Source organism: Anolis sagrei, chromosome 11, assembly GCF_037176765.1.
Source record: "Anolis sagrei isolate rAnoSag1 chromosome 11, rAnoSag1.mat, whole genome shotgun sequence".
NCBI classification, from domain to species: Eukaryota; Metazoa; Chordata; class Lepidosauria; order Squamata; family Dactyloidae; genus Anolis; species Anolis sagrei.
In genome coordinates this window covers 25,950,562-25,964,525 of record NC_090031.1, presented here as the reverse complement: position 1 = coordinate 25,964,525, position 13,964 = coordinate 25,950,562, and the positions used below count along the sequence as shown (strand labels likewise).

At 40.5% G+C, this 13,964-nt stretch overlaps 1 protein-coding gene across 2 annotated transcripts in view; it reads left to right on the top strand.

Moving 5' to 3' along the window:
* Nucleotides 1-2,437: 2,437 nt before the first annotated feature.
* PAFAH1B1 (platelet activating factor acetylhydrolase 1b regulatory subunit 1) overlaps nt 2,438-13,964 on the top strand; it is a 61,785-nt gene continuing 50,258 nt past the window's right edge. The window contains exon 1 of one of the 2 annotated variants that reach the window (XM_060756961.2): nt 2,438-2,646. The gene's annotated coding sequence lies outside the window, so the exon portion shown is untranslated. Of the gene's footprint in view, nt 2,647-2,797; nt 2,855-13,964 lie in introns of those variants that run through there. The other variant, XM_067472058.1, reaches the window with a different exon arrangement.

Genomic DNA, 13,964 nt, shown 5'->3' with positions numbered 1-13,964 from the left:
ATAACTGTCATTTAGCTACTGTTATGAATCTTCATGTACATATATGATATGCAGGATGTGTTTTCATTCATTGGACCCCATATGCCTTAATTTGAATCCTGGTGGGGTTTGGGGGGGTATTGATTTAGTCATTTGGGAGTTGTAGTTGCTGGGATTTATAGTTCACCAACACCAAAAAGGAAGAGAAGGACAGGCGGAGAGATCTTCAGCCTCCTCTGCCACAGGGGTATTATACCGCTATACTGCAGTATTATTAGTAATATTACATGTAATAATTATTATTGTATTATTACATTGTATCACACTATTATCAATATTAAATGTACATACATTATATTATTAGCATGGCACAATATTAGTATTATATATTACTATATTGTACTATACTACTATACTGCAATATTATTAGTAATATTACATGTAATAATTATTGTATTATTATATTGCATTACAGTATTATCATTATTATCATTGAGACATGCCGCATTATCACGGGGTGCCTGCGCTCTACGCCACTGGAGAAATTACACTGCTTAGCCGGTATTGCACCACCTAACATCCGCCAGGAAGTAGCAGCCAATAGTGAAAGGACCAAGGCAGAGACATCTCCAGCTCATCCCCTGTTTGGGTATCAGCCAGCACGTCAACGACTTAAATCAAGACATAGTTTTCTAAGATCTACAGAGACACTCGCTGGAACACCTCAACAAGCGAGAGTCCAAAAGTGGCAGGCTCAAACCCAGAACCTCAACCAATGGCTGATACCAAATGAGAGACTCCCCCCTGGGCACACAGAGGACTGGGCGACTTGGAAGGCGCTGAACAGACTGCGCTCTGGCACCACGAGATGCAGAGCCAACCTTCGGAAATGGGGCTACAAAGTGGAATCCTTGGCATGCGAGTGCAGAGAGGAGCAAACCACTGACCACCTGCTGCAATGCAACCTGAGCCCTGCCACATGCACCATGCAAAGGACATTTAATCAACTACCAAACTCACAAATTTTGTATTTTGTCTGGTTTTTTTGCTTTGTTCTGTTAGAAATGTAATACAATCGACTGGTTGCACTGACACGATAAATAAATAAATAAATAAATTTATATATAGATAGAAGATATATATATACATACAATATATTATTAGCATTGTCGAAGGCTTTCATGGCTGGAATCACTGGCTTGTTGTAGGTTTTTTCGGGCTGTATGGCCATGTTCTAGAGGCATTCTCTCCTGATGTTATCTGTGGAATGATGTTTCGTCATTCCACAGATATATAAACCCTTTTTCCTACTTCCAACAGACCTCACTATCTCTGAGGATGCTTGATGTAGGCGAAACGACAGGAGAGAATGCCTCTAGAACATGGCCATACAGCCCGAAATAACCTACAACAACCCTATTATTAGCATAGCACAATATTAGTTTTTTTTCGTGTTGTGCAGTGGGTTAAAGCATTGAGCTGCTGAGCTTGTTGATCGAAAGGTCGCAGGTTCGATTCCGGGGAGCGGCGTGAGCTTCCGCTTTCAGCCCTAGCTTCTGCCAACCTAGCAGTTCGAAAACATGCAAATGTGAGTAGATCAATAGGTACTGCTCCGGCAGGAAGGTAACGGCGCTCCGTGCAGTCATGCTGGTCACATGACCTTGGAGGTGTCTACGGACAACGCCGGTTCTTCGGCTTAAAAATGGAGATGAGCTCCAGCAGACAAGAGTTCTTTGTCCCACCCTGGTCATTCCACAGATATATAAACCCTTTTTCCTAGTTCCAACAGACTTCACTACGTCTGAGGATGCTTGCCATAGATGCAGGCAAAACGTCAGGAGAGAATGCCTCTAGAATATGGCCATACAGCCCGAAATAACCTATACAACACTATTATTAGCATAGCACAATATTAGTTATTTTAGTGTTGCTCTTTATTTACTGTCCTGATTTTGGAGGTATTTTTGTAATACTGGTTGCCAAATTTTGTCCATTTTTAAGGTTTCCTCCCCAGGGAGCAATCAGCCAGGCTTTGAAGCTACAAGGCCATTAAATGCTAATCAAATTGTCCATATACTTGTGGTTTTCAGTGGCTTCTCTGTGTAGCCTGCCCTGGTGGTTGTGAGAGTGGTCCAGCATTTCTGTGCTCTCCAATAATAATAATAATAATAATAATAATAATAATAATAATAATAATAGGCTGTGCCCAGGCTGGTTCCTCAAGTGCTGTTCTGAGTCTCTGCCCGCGCGAGGCATGCCGGGAGCCTTTCCCCCCTCTGCCAAGATGGCGCCCACTCCCTCCCTCCCTCCCGCGTTCCCTCCCTCCCTCCTTCCGCGCAGGCGCACTCCTCGAAGCGGGCCGCAAGCCGGGGCGAAAGCCACGCCCCCGACAAGATGGCGCCGGCTGCCTCCGCCGCGCAAGCGTAGTCTGCCCGCGCTAGGCCACGCCCACTTCCTCCCCCTCCTTTCCCTCCTCCTCCTCCTCCTCCGGCGGGCTTCCTCCATCTTCTTTCTCCTCACAAGCCGGCAAAAGGGGAGGGGGCCCCGAGGCCTGTCTCTGGCGTGGCCCAGCCGCCGCCCCCCTTCCTTCCTCACAAGGCACCCGGCTCCCTCTGTGAATGGGAGCGGCCTCGGCGGCGGAACGAGAAGGAAAACACCCCGTTTCGGGTAGGTCAGTCAAGCCGGCTTCCACAGGGAGACAGGGACGGGAAATCGAGCCAGGCTTCGTCTCCCTGTTAGGCCTCACAGGGGAGAGGAGGCAACAAGGCCCCGCCGCCTCTCTCCTTCCCTCCCTCTCTCCCTCCCTTCCCCTCCTCCTCCTCCTTTCCAGCTCGCTCTCAAAATGGCCGCCGCGCCCGTTGATATGGAGAGTCAGGCAAGCAGGGAGGGGAGAGGCAGGGAGGGAAAGGGGACACTTGCTCTTCACTTCCTCCCCTTTCTCACCCCCAGCGTCGCCATCATGGCGCCCCCCCCACCCTCCCACAACACCCCCTCCCTCCCCTGCCTTTGTATTTCCATCCTCGAGGCTCCCATCTCCCCCACCCCGAATCTTTATTTTCATTGTTTCCACAGAAGAGAGACAGAAGGATCTCTGTGTGAGAGGGAGAGGGTGGATCTCTATATCTCTTAGCTATCTCTATCTATCCATTATCTATCTCTATTTTGATCCAAATGCGAAAATTATATGGAGAGGATGGATAGTCTATATCTATTATCTATCTCTGTTTGTATCTATCCATTATCTATCTCTATTTTGATCCTAAAGCAAAGATTATATGGAGAGGATGGATAGTCTCTACCTACTATCTATCTCTATTCGTATCTATCCATTATCTATCTCTATTTTGATCCAAAGACATGGGTTATATGGAGACGTGGATAGTCTATATCTCTTTTGATCCAAAGACAAGAGTTATATGGAGAAGATGGAGCTCTAGATCTATTATCTATCTCTATTTTGATCCAAAGGCAAGGTTATATGGAGAACATGGATAGTTTATATCTCTCTTTATTGATCCAAAGGCAAAGATTATATGGAGAGGATGGATAGTCTATATCTATTTGTTTGTATCTATCCATTATCTCTATTTTGATCCAAAGGCGAGGGTTATATGGAGAATATGGATAGTCTATATCTCTTTTTTTTGATCCAAAGGCAAAGATTATATGGAGAGGATGGATAGTCTATCTATTATCTTTCTCTATTTGTATCTATCCATTATCTATCTCTATTTTGATCCAAAGGGGAGGGTTATATAGAGAACATGGATAATCTATATCTATTATCTATCTCTATTTGTATCTATCCATTATCTATCTTTTTTTTATCCAAGGGCGAGGGTTATATGAAGAGGTGGATAGTCTATATCTATTATCTATCTCTATTTGTATCTATCCATTATCTGTCTCTGTTCTGATCCAAAGGCGAGGGTTATATTGAGAACATGGATAGTCTATATCTCTCTTTTTTGATCTAAAGGCAAGGGTTATATGGAGAAGTGATAGTCTATATCTATGATCTGTCTTTATTTGTATATATCCATTATCTATCTCTGCTTTGATCCAAAGGCGAGGATAGATACAAATAAAGATAGATCATAGATATAGACTATCACTTCTCCATATAACCCTTGCCTTTGGATCAAAAAAGAGAGATATAGACTATCCATGTTCTCCATATGACCCTCGCCTTTGGATCAAAATAGAGATAGATAATGGATAGATACAAACAGAGATAAGGAATATATGGAGGGGATGGATAGTCTATATCTATCTCTCTCTTGGTCCAAAGACAAGGGTTTATATGGAGAGGATGGATAGTCTATACCAATTACCTATCTCTATTTGTATCTATCCATTATCTATCTATCTCTGTTTTGATCCAAGGGTGAGGGTTATATGGAGAGGATGGATAGTCTATATCACTCTCTTTTGATCCAAAGGCAAGGATTATATGGAGAGGTTGAATAGTCTATATCTACTATCTATCTCTATTTGTGTCTATCCATTATCTATCTCTTTTTTGATCCAAAAGCGAGGCTTATATGGAGATAATGGTTAGTCTATATCTCTTTTTTGATCCAAAGGCAAGGGTTATATGGAGAGGTGGATAGTCTATATCTATTATCTATCTCTGTTTTGATCCAAAGGAGAGAGTTATATGGAGAGGATGGTTAATCCACATCTATCTCTGTAGATTTCTGTTTTCTAAAAGTGAGGTTAATGAGAGAGGAAAGTCTATACCTGTTTCTGTTTATAGCTGTTACCTATTTTTATATAAAAAAAGTGAGATGGAGAGGTGGATAGTCTCTGCCTCATCTATATATGTTTTGTCTGTCTCTATATGTCTCTTTTTATCTCTTACCGATTTTTTTAAGGTGAGGTTTCTGAGATGAAGAGAATAGATCGTTTGTATCTATCTCTATACTCCTTTAGTTCTATATCAGTGGTTCTCAACCTTTTTTTGGCCATGGACCACTATCTGACATTAGTACCAAAAAGGTTACAAATCAGTTTTTGATCAACTTTAGATTCGGTTTGGTTATTTAGTAATAAAATAATACAACTTTATTTGTATACCGCCCTATCTCCCCAAATGGGACTCAGGGCGGTTTCCAATATATAAGGCAAAACATTCAATTGCCAAGAAGAAAATCATACAGACAGATTAAAATAAAATTATTCAGAAAATAGCATTGGATAGACCCCCACCAGCTCTAGTTTCTGATACAGAAAATATGCCATCCAGTAGTCACCATCTCCTCACCCACAGAAAATCATATTTAATAAGCCTCGGCATTATAAGAGGGTTTTGCAAGACCAGTCACACTCATTGCAACAGTGTAGTAAGGGTGAGGCCACGGACCATATTTTAGTGCTTGTGGACCACTAGTGGTCCATGGATCACAGGTTGGGGACAGGTGCTCTACACCTATTTCTATCTAGCTAGTTCTGTATTTTTACTATGTTTTAACTCACCCAGACCTTGAGGAGGGCAGAGGAAAATAAATTAAATTATTATATTATATATAAAATAAATTTCCACACATTTTTGATCCCTCACCTGTTTCTAGCATCTTCTCTCTTTCATGCAGCTTCTGTTGTTCTAGCACATGGTCTTCCTCCCAACATCTCACCCTCTCTCACACACATATATCCTTTGCCTCTTCATTTCTCTTACTTCTCCCCACCGCAAGCAGCACCCCTTCTTCTTCCCTGGACCTCTATCCACATTTTGTCCACTTCACATAGTTCACTTCTGTTTGGTGCTTCCCCCTTGTCATCCAGTCCCATCATTCAATCTTTTCAAAATAGGTAATCTGCTTTTCTTCATGTATGAGATGGATCTGATTACACCCTTTGACCTACACATACCCCTTCCCTTGATAGATGGTGTCCGTTATGGGATAAAGATAATTATTGTATCCATCGTACCCCCACTTTCTTTAAATGGGGTTCCCCTTTCTAATAGAATTGCCCCTTGTTTCTTCCTTCCACATATTCTGATATTCAATACTTTCTTACTTACTGATGGCATGTGGCAGGGCCTTTCTCCTTCCTTATAGGGCATTATGTGTTCAAACATCTCTTCAAAATACAAAAAATAGGTCTGTTGTTTCTGCTGATAAGAGGATTTAGAGGACCCATTCCTGTCTTGTTTCTGCTTTTAATGGAGAATCTGTTATATGCCCATCTTTTTTCTTCAGCTGCAAAAGAAGGGAGATAGACTCACACCTGTGTTCTTGTGTATCATCACTCCCTGAATTCTCAGTATATTTCTCTGCTCCATTCCAGGCTGATATTCCCTCGTGCCTTCTATATTTTTCAGCCCCTGAACTCTGCCAAAGCTTCTCATCCCCCTAAACCTGCCTCAATGCATTTCTCCACTCCTCTAACCTCATCCTTTATTTACCTAGTTTAATAGGTCAGTCTTATATCCTTCCATCTTTCCTGTGCTCACTATTTTCCTCATCCCCCAGCCATCTGTTTTCGGCCTAATTTGTCAGTACCTCTGCCTTCTACCTCCAAAGCCTCTCTCAGCACTCTCTGTGCCTAGTTCTTTCATTCGCCCTCCCTTCATTTGCTTTGTCACTCTGAAACCCCGTACTGCTTTTCTAAAGGCCTTGTGCTCTCCAGTCCACTTTCTTAGCCAGTCCACCATCTCTTGCTTTTTTCCTAATAGCATTCACAAGGCTGTTTTGTGTGGCAATGCACAAATGCCCCTCTTTGCTTCATAACTGTGAGCCCATTCTCTCAGTTAGCTAGAATATCTCTATGATCAAATTAGGCTCTTCTTCTTGAATTAAGCCTATATTATATTGTTGCTTTTCTCTGTAAATCCCACATAACCAGATTCATGTTTGCCGTATTATATAGTTAGAATTGTCTACGTGTCTCCCACTCCCCATGCGTCGCTAGCCCATCATCTGTTCACGCCTCCCTACTCCCCACCTCCATATAAGCTTGTTAAATTTTCAGCACAGCTTTGTCTCCTAGGCCTAGCTTTGCACCATCTTGTCTTCATGTTTATATTTGCGTCCTTTACACTACCATCTGCATTCCCTAATGTGTTTTTCTTCTGGTAACCTAGTAAGAAGTAAGGGTGGAGAAGGTGATGATAATAATGACCCACATAAAGGCCTAGAATTAAAGAGGAGTAGTCAAGTTGAAACAGCATTGCATTGTAGATCCTAATTCCTTCAAGTTGCTGTTATATTTGTATTTATTTCCTTATGTTTGCCCTATAAAGGTGGGAGCAGTGTGATTGATGGCTCAGTGGTCCAACTGATTGTTAAAACAAACAGGGATTTGGATCACTAAAATAAGAGACTTGTCAACTTGAAAATAAAGGGATGTCTGGGAACTCTGAATCTAGTCTTCTGACAGAGGCCCTTTTCCCACCCATCTCCCTGCAGTGTGAGTAAGAGAAAAAGCATTAATAGGAGATAGCTCAGACCTTCAAAGCAAGCTGCACCAAAATGGGAGGAGGAGAATGTGATGGAAGATGGACAAGATAAAATTATTTGTTTGTGTGTGTGTATTGGGGGGGGGGGGGTTAATACTGAGTTTCTCATAACTTAGATAATATATATATTTTGAGAACCTTCATATGCAGTGGAAGGTTTCTGTATGGTGCTTGTTGAAAGTGCAGCATATATTGGAAACCTTTGAGTTTTGAGGAGTCTGTTTAATTCTATGAACTGTATGAAAATGAAAAAGTTTGAGGGGGGTTACTTATTTTTCCAGAGGGTTTGGGGAATATTGTTGGAGGGTGATGCTGCACTCAGCCTTTGTAACATTCCACCCCTTTGCCTTAGTAGCAGTGATTAAAAAATCTGTCCTGATAGTGCTGCAGTAGGGCTTGGTTGTTGCAGGTCAAATATGCTTGCAGTGAATTTTCTAACCAGTGAATGGTTGATTACTAAATCTTGTTTTAATACAGTGTGATTATCCCCCCCCCCCCATGAATGACAATATGTGTAGTTATAGTAACCTATTTACATATACGTTTTTATTACGTTGTTCAACATCTTACTGTTCAGCAAATATCCTTTGTAGAATAAGGATTTGTTTATAAGGGGGCAAGGGATAAAGCCATCTGTATTTTCACAGATTTATTATTTATGAAATATTTATTGACTACTGAACTGCCTTTTGTCTGATGGGGGAATTCTCTTAAAATTTCCTGATAGATTGAAAGTGGTTCTGAGCATCCCTGGAATAAATCGTGATGCTGAACAAAGAAGAGAGTTTTAACAAAAGCCTTGGCTAGAGATCTCTAGTTTGTCAGGGATGTTCCTCTATGCTTTCGTTCAGCTGGATAATGTTAACGGAGGGTGAGTACAGCCATTGAGCCGAGGAGAAACAGGGTGGGGTGAGGCAGAAGCTGTGAAACAGCTAGATTACCCTTTTCATAGTAACCCCTCTTTCTGCTTGTGTTTTTGCCAGGGTGAAGGGAATCGTAATTGCCGTAACAATGAAGTCTATTCTGTAGGGAGGAGTCTAGTGGTGCAGAAATCAAGCAAATGTAATGTCCTTCTATGTATTTTTTTTTTTTTTGCTTCTGCAGGATAGTATCTTTATTTGCCTAGCAGTAACGTGACCAGTCATGGCATGAAAGCCAGGAGATATTTTTTTGTCTCATCTTTCACAAGTATGGAACCATTTTTATTTGGTGATTTTATTTTGAATAGATCTGTGTAAGCTAAAAATCTAGGTATATAGAAACAAATAGTTCATGTTAAATTTCCATACTGGGGATGAATGTAGGGTTCTGCAGCCACCTACCTCTCCCTCCCCAGCATGATAATATTCAATATATTTGTTCAGTTGTCAGATGATATTTAGTTGTGTTTGCTACTTGTTCCCTTTCATGTGTTTTAAAACCATAGTAAAAAAGCAGGACAAAGGACGTGGAAAATTCTTTCGTTAAATAGTAAACATGATGTTCCTTGTTCCCCACACTCATTTAATGAAGGATGGCAGTAGTCTCATTGAAATTCAGTCTTGATGGCAACCCTGATTCTTAAGTTAGGTGAAAATACATAGATTGTATCAGACAAAGCCCAATACTTTGGTTCTTATCATGGTGGGGTGCAAATTTAAATGGTTTGTCATTTCCAGCATGTCTTTTGCAGCGTGCCTTCTGATCTTTGTATCTTCTGTTTCTAATATCTAAAGATGACTTAGTTATTAGGATACCTACAATCACAAGAGGACTCCAGACCTTCCATTCATCTGGACAGATTGACCTTGAGAATTGTGTTGGCACTATGTTTTATATAGGAAGGACATGTTATTTATGGAAATAAAGGATTGAAATTGTTAGTAGTATGGATCTATTCCAAAAAGTCTTACTCCTCCATACTTTATATCAGTTGTCTATGTCTTGTCGGGCATCCCTTAGACCAGTGGTTCTCAACCTGTGAGTCCCCAGCTATTTTGGCCTACAACTCTCAGAAATCAGAGCCAGTTTACAAGCTGTTAGGATTTCTGGAAGTTGAAGGCCAAAACATCTGAGGACCCACATGTTGAGAGACACTGCCTTAGGCCCCTTCCACACAGCTGAATAAAATCCCATGTTATCTGCTTTGAACTGGGTTATATGGCAGTGTGAACTCAGGGCCCTTCCACACAGCCCTATATCCCAGAATATCAAGACAGAAAATACCACATTATCTGAGTGTGGACTCAGATAACCCAATTCAAAGCAGATATTGTGGGATTTTATGCCTTGATATTCTGGGATACAGGGTTGTGTGGAAGGGCCCCCTTGAATATCAAGGCAGAAAATCCCACAATGTCTGCTTTGAACTGGGTTATCTTGAGTCCACACTGCCATATATTCCAGTTTAAAGTAGATAATGTGGGATTTTTTTCAGTTGTGTGGAAGGGGGCTGGGACATTAATAAATGGGCTTGTCAAATCTGCCCTTTCATCTCTCCATCACCAAGACTTGATGGGAAACTATTTATTTCCCTTTGGTTTACTACTTATTTATGTAGTTTGGTTCTATACTCTCTGGTCTTGTTGAAGGACATCCAGACGTGCTTCATGTTTAAATATGCAGTGAAGTCCTTAGTAAGGTACTGAATATGTCACACATGTTGCTTTTTAACTATAATTCAGGAATCAAAACAGATTTGTATTTTTTAATGTATAGTTGTCCTGGGTTTAGAGATGCTTGGTTGCATTTCTATCCACTGTCCATTGGGAAGTGCTCCTTCATGCTTTTGATTTTGGTTTGTATCTCAAAATAATTCTTCCTTTTTTATTACAATACATACAATGTAGAGTAATTGCATTAATAATCTTTCAGATAACTTTTAATATCCTGCTCACTTTCAGGCCCCTTCCACACAGCTGGATAAAATCCCACATATTCAGCTTTGAACTGGAATATATGGCAGTGTGGACTCAAATAACCCAGTTCAAAGCAGATAGTGTGGGATTTTCTGCCTTGATATTCTGGGTTATCTGGCTGTGTGGAAGGCCCTCATTGTGGCCAGAAGTGAGCAGGATCTTTCATTTGAGAGTAGGAAGGTAGATAATCTGGGGTTGTGACACATGGCAAGCATAGAGCAAAGGTTGTAGTTGATCTAAAAGGTCTTGTATTTAACTAATTTACTCCTGTGTATGTAGGGGACAGACATTTGCAGTCCTGAGTCTTACCTAGAACCTCACTGAATTGTAGGGGAGTTTCTTTACTGAAAGAATACTTGTTTCCTGCCTTTTAACCTCTCATAAGCATCTGTTTGTTGTATTCTGTGTTGTATTCTGTTATCCTGTGCCATTCCCATTTATAGTGAAGTGTAACTTAAAGAGCTCTGTAATGTAGTAGTAGTGGTATGTAATTAAACTCAGTGCTTTGAATAATGTTGTCTGGAGGTAAGTCACATGTTCAGTGGGGTTCTAGCTTCTCATAGTTCATGGTTTACTCTAGAAGACCAGTAGTATTTGGTTATTTATTTATTTACGGCATTTATATGCCGTCCTTCTCAGAGCGGCTTACAAGATATATATACATACAATATATTATATTATTAGCATAGTACAATATCAGTATTATATTTTTACCTTTCTTTGGCGCCTCCCACACAAATGAATAAAATCCCGCATCACCTGCTTTGAACTGGGATATATGGTAGTGTGGACTCAGATAACTGAAGGCCCTTCTACACAGCCAGACAACCCAGAATTTCTGGTTTGAACTGGGTTATCTTGAGTCCACACTGCCATATATTCCACTTCAAAGCAGAAAATGTGGGATTTTATTCAGCTGTGTGGAAGGTTCCCCAGTTCAAAGCAGATATTGTGGGACTTTCTGCCTGGATATCCTGGTATTCACTTTTATTTTTCTAAGGCCTCTTTCACACAGCTGAACAAAATCCCACATGTATTGTCGAAGGCTTTCATGGCTGGAATCACTAGGTTCTTGTAGGTTTTTTCGGGCTATAGGGCCATGTTCTAGAGGCATTTCTCCTGACATCAGGAGAAATGCCTCTAGAATATGGCCCTATAGCCCGAAAAAACCTACAAGAACCTAGAAAATCCTACATCTTTTTTGAGCTGGAATATATGGCAGCGTGGACTCAGATAACCCAGTTCAAAACACATATTATGGGATTTTCTGCCTTTATGTTTTGGATTATATGGCTGTCTGGAAGGGCCCCAAGCCCACAAAACTGAATAAAACCCCACGTTATCTGCTTTCATGTATGGCAGTGTGGACTCAGATATTCCAGTTCAAAACACGTTGTGGGTTATTCTGCCTTGACATTCTTGGTTATATGGTTGTGTGGAAGGGCACTTACTCTCCTTGAATAGTTCACTAATGCTGTAATGTCTGTGCTGTGTATAGCATGATATAGCAAATAATGCCATTTGATATGGATACCCATGGTTGTTTACTGCCTGACTTTTTATTAGTAGGTATGTCAGATGTCAAATTAGAACTGTAATATAAGTACTTCTAATACATCTTGTCATTTGCGTAATGTGTAACTCAGAACATGGTTCGTTTTCTACTGGGTGTTCTAAAAGAGAACAGTTCTGTTATAAGTTTAGACCTTCTGGAATGATTCTGAATGTGGATTGTGTTTTCTTTTTCCAAATAATTCCCTTGAATTATTTATTACTTCAAGGAGAGAGTGGGAATCCAGATTATGATCCCTTCTCAACCATGCAGTTAGACGTTGACTTCCTGCTTGAGTATCTTAACCCAACTTATATGAGAGGTGATAGTAAAGATGGAATAAGCGAGAGACATACATTATTTGTGAACCTTTTGAAAATGAATAGGGCCGTTGTGACAATACACATTTATAAACTATAGGCATGATTGTATTGTCGAAGGCTTTCATGGCAGGAATCACTGGGTTGTTGTAGGTTTTTTTAGGGCAATATGACCATGGTCTAGAGGCATTCTCTCCTGACGTTTCGCCTGCATCTATGGCAAGCATCCTCAGAGGTAGTGAGGTCTGGAACATTCACACTTAGCTCCAGCAGATAAGAGTCCTTTGTCTCATCCTGGTCATTCCACAGATATATAAACCCTTTTGCCTAGTTCCCACAGACCTCACTACCTCTGAGAATGCTTGCCATAGATGCAGGTGAAACGTCAGGAGAGAATGCCTCTAGACCATGGCCATATAGCTCGAAAAAACCTACAACAACCTATAGGCATAATTGCCGGTAGGCTGACTGACATTCTTTATGCAAGGATAAGTGATTGGATGAGAACAATTTCAATTCATGCCAGCAGTCCGCAGGTTACAAACACCTCACTTACAAATGATTCATAGTTAAGAACAGGTGAGGCAACAGGAAGTGAGAGAAATCTATCCCTCAGAAGGGAAATTCACTCCTGAAAGAGTTATCATGGGGAAAAGGTAACTCAGCTGAAGCTTTATCACCAATCCTAGTTTCCACAACAAGTCAAATTTGTCAAAATCCAATGATCACAGGGACAGAAAGTGAGGTGAAATCTTCTGAACAGGGGCAGAGATACCACATGGGGTGTTAACCCTTCCCAATGCTATACAAAGCTAATATATATGTTTATTTTTTGCTGGAGTTACACTTGATAATGTACCTGTTCTGCCTTGCACAAAAATTCAACTTAAGAACAAACCTTCAGCATCTTATTTATAACTCGGGGACTGCCTGTAATTCACTAGAACTATATTTAAAAGTCAAAGATGATAGCACAGGAGTAGAATGAGAATTCAAAACAATAGCTCTTTCTTGTTCCCTTGTAGACCATCAGTCCTAAGTGATATTTGTTTCTGTTGGTGAAATACTATTTAGCTGCTCTTGAGAATCACAGATATCCATGTGAGAAAGGATGTGTCTCCTCTGTAGAATGAATGCAGTTTGAAACCTTTTTCACCACCGTGGCTCAATGTTATGAAATTGTGGGAGTTGTAGTTTTACAAGGTCTTCTTCAGCCCTTTCTGTCAAAGGGTTCTGGTACATGGGAGGCCGCCAAACTTCCAAAGTATTGAGTGATGGCAGTGAAAATGGTATCAAACCGCATTCATTCTGCAGTATAGATAAGTGGTTCCCAAACATTGGTCCTCCTTGTGTTTTGGACTTAGGTTCCCAGAATTCTTGACTTTTGGACAAGTTGGTTGGAAGTTGTGGGTGCTAAAGTCTCAAATACCTAGAAGACCAGTTTTATGTAAATGCATTCAACATTTAATAATTTTATATGTTGAATATAAAGTATTGAGGCTACTTGAGTATAAGCTGACCTGAATGTAAGCCAAGGCACCTAATTTTTCCACAAAAAACTGGGAAAACATGTTGACTCAAGTATAAGCCAAGGGTGGGAAATGAAGCAGCTGCTGGTAAATTTCAAAATAAAAATAGATACCAATAAACTTACATTAATGGAGGCATCAGTAGGTTCAATGTTTTTGAATATTTACATAAAACTGCAATTTAAAATAATTAAATGATTATTCTAACCATTGTAAATGTGC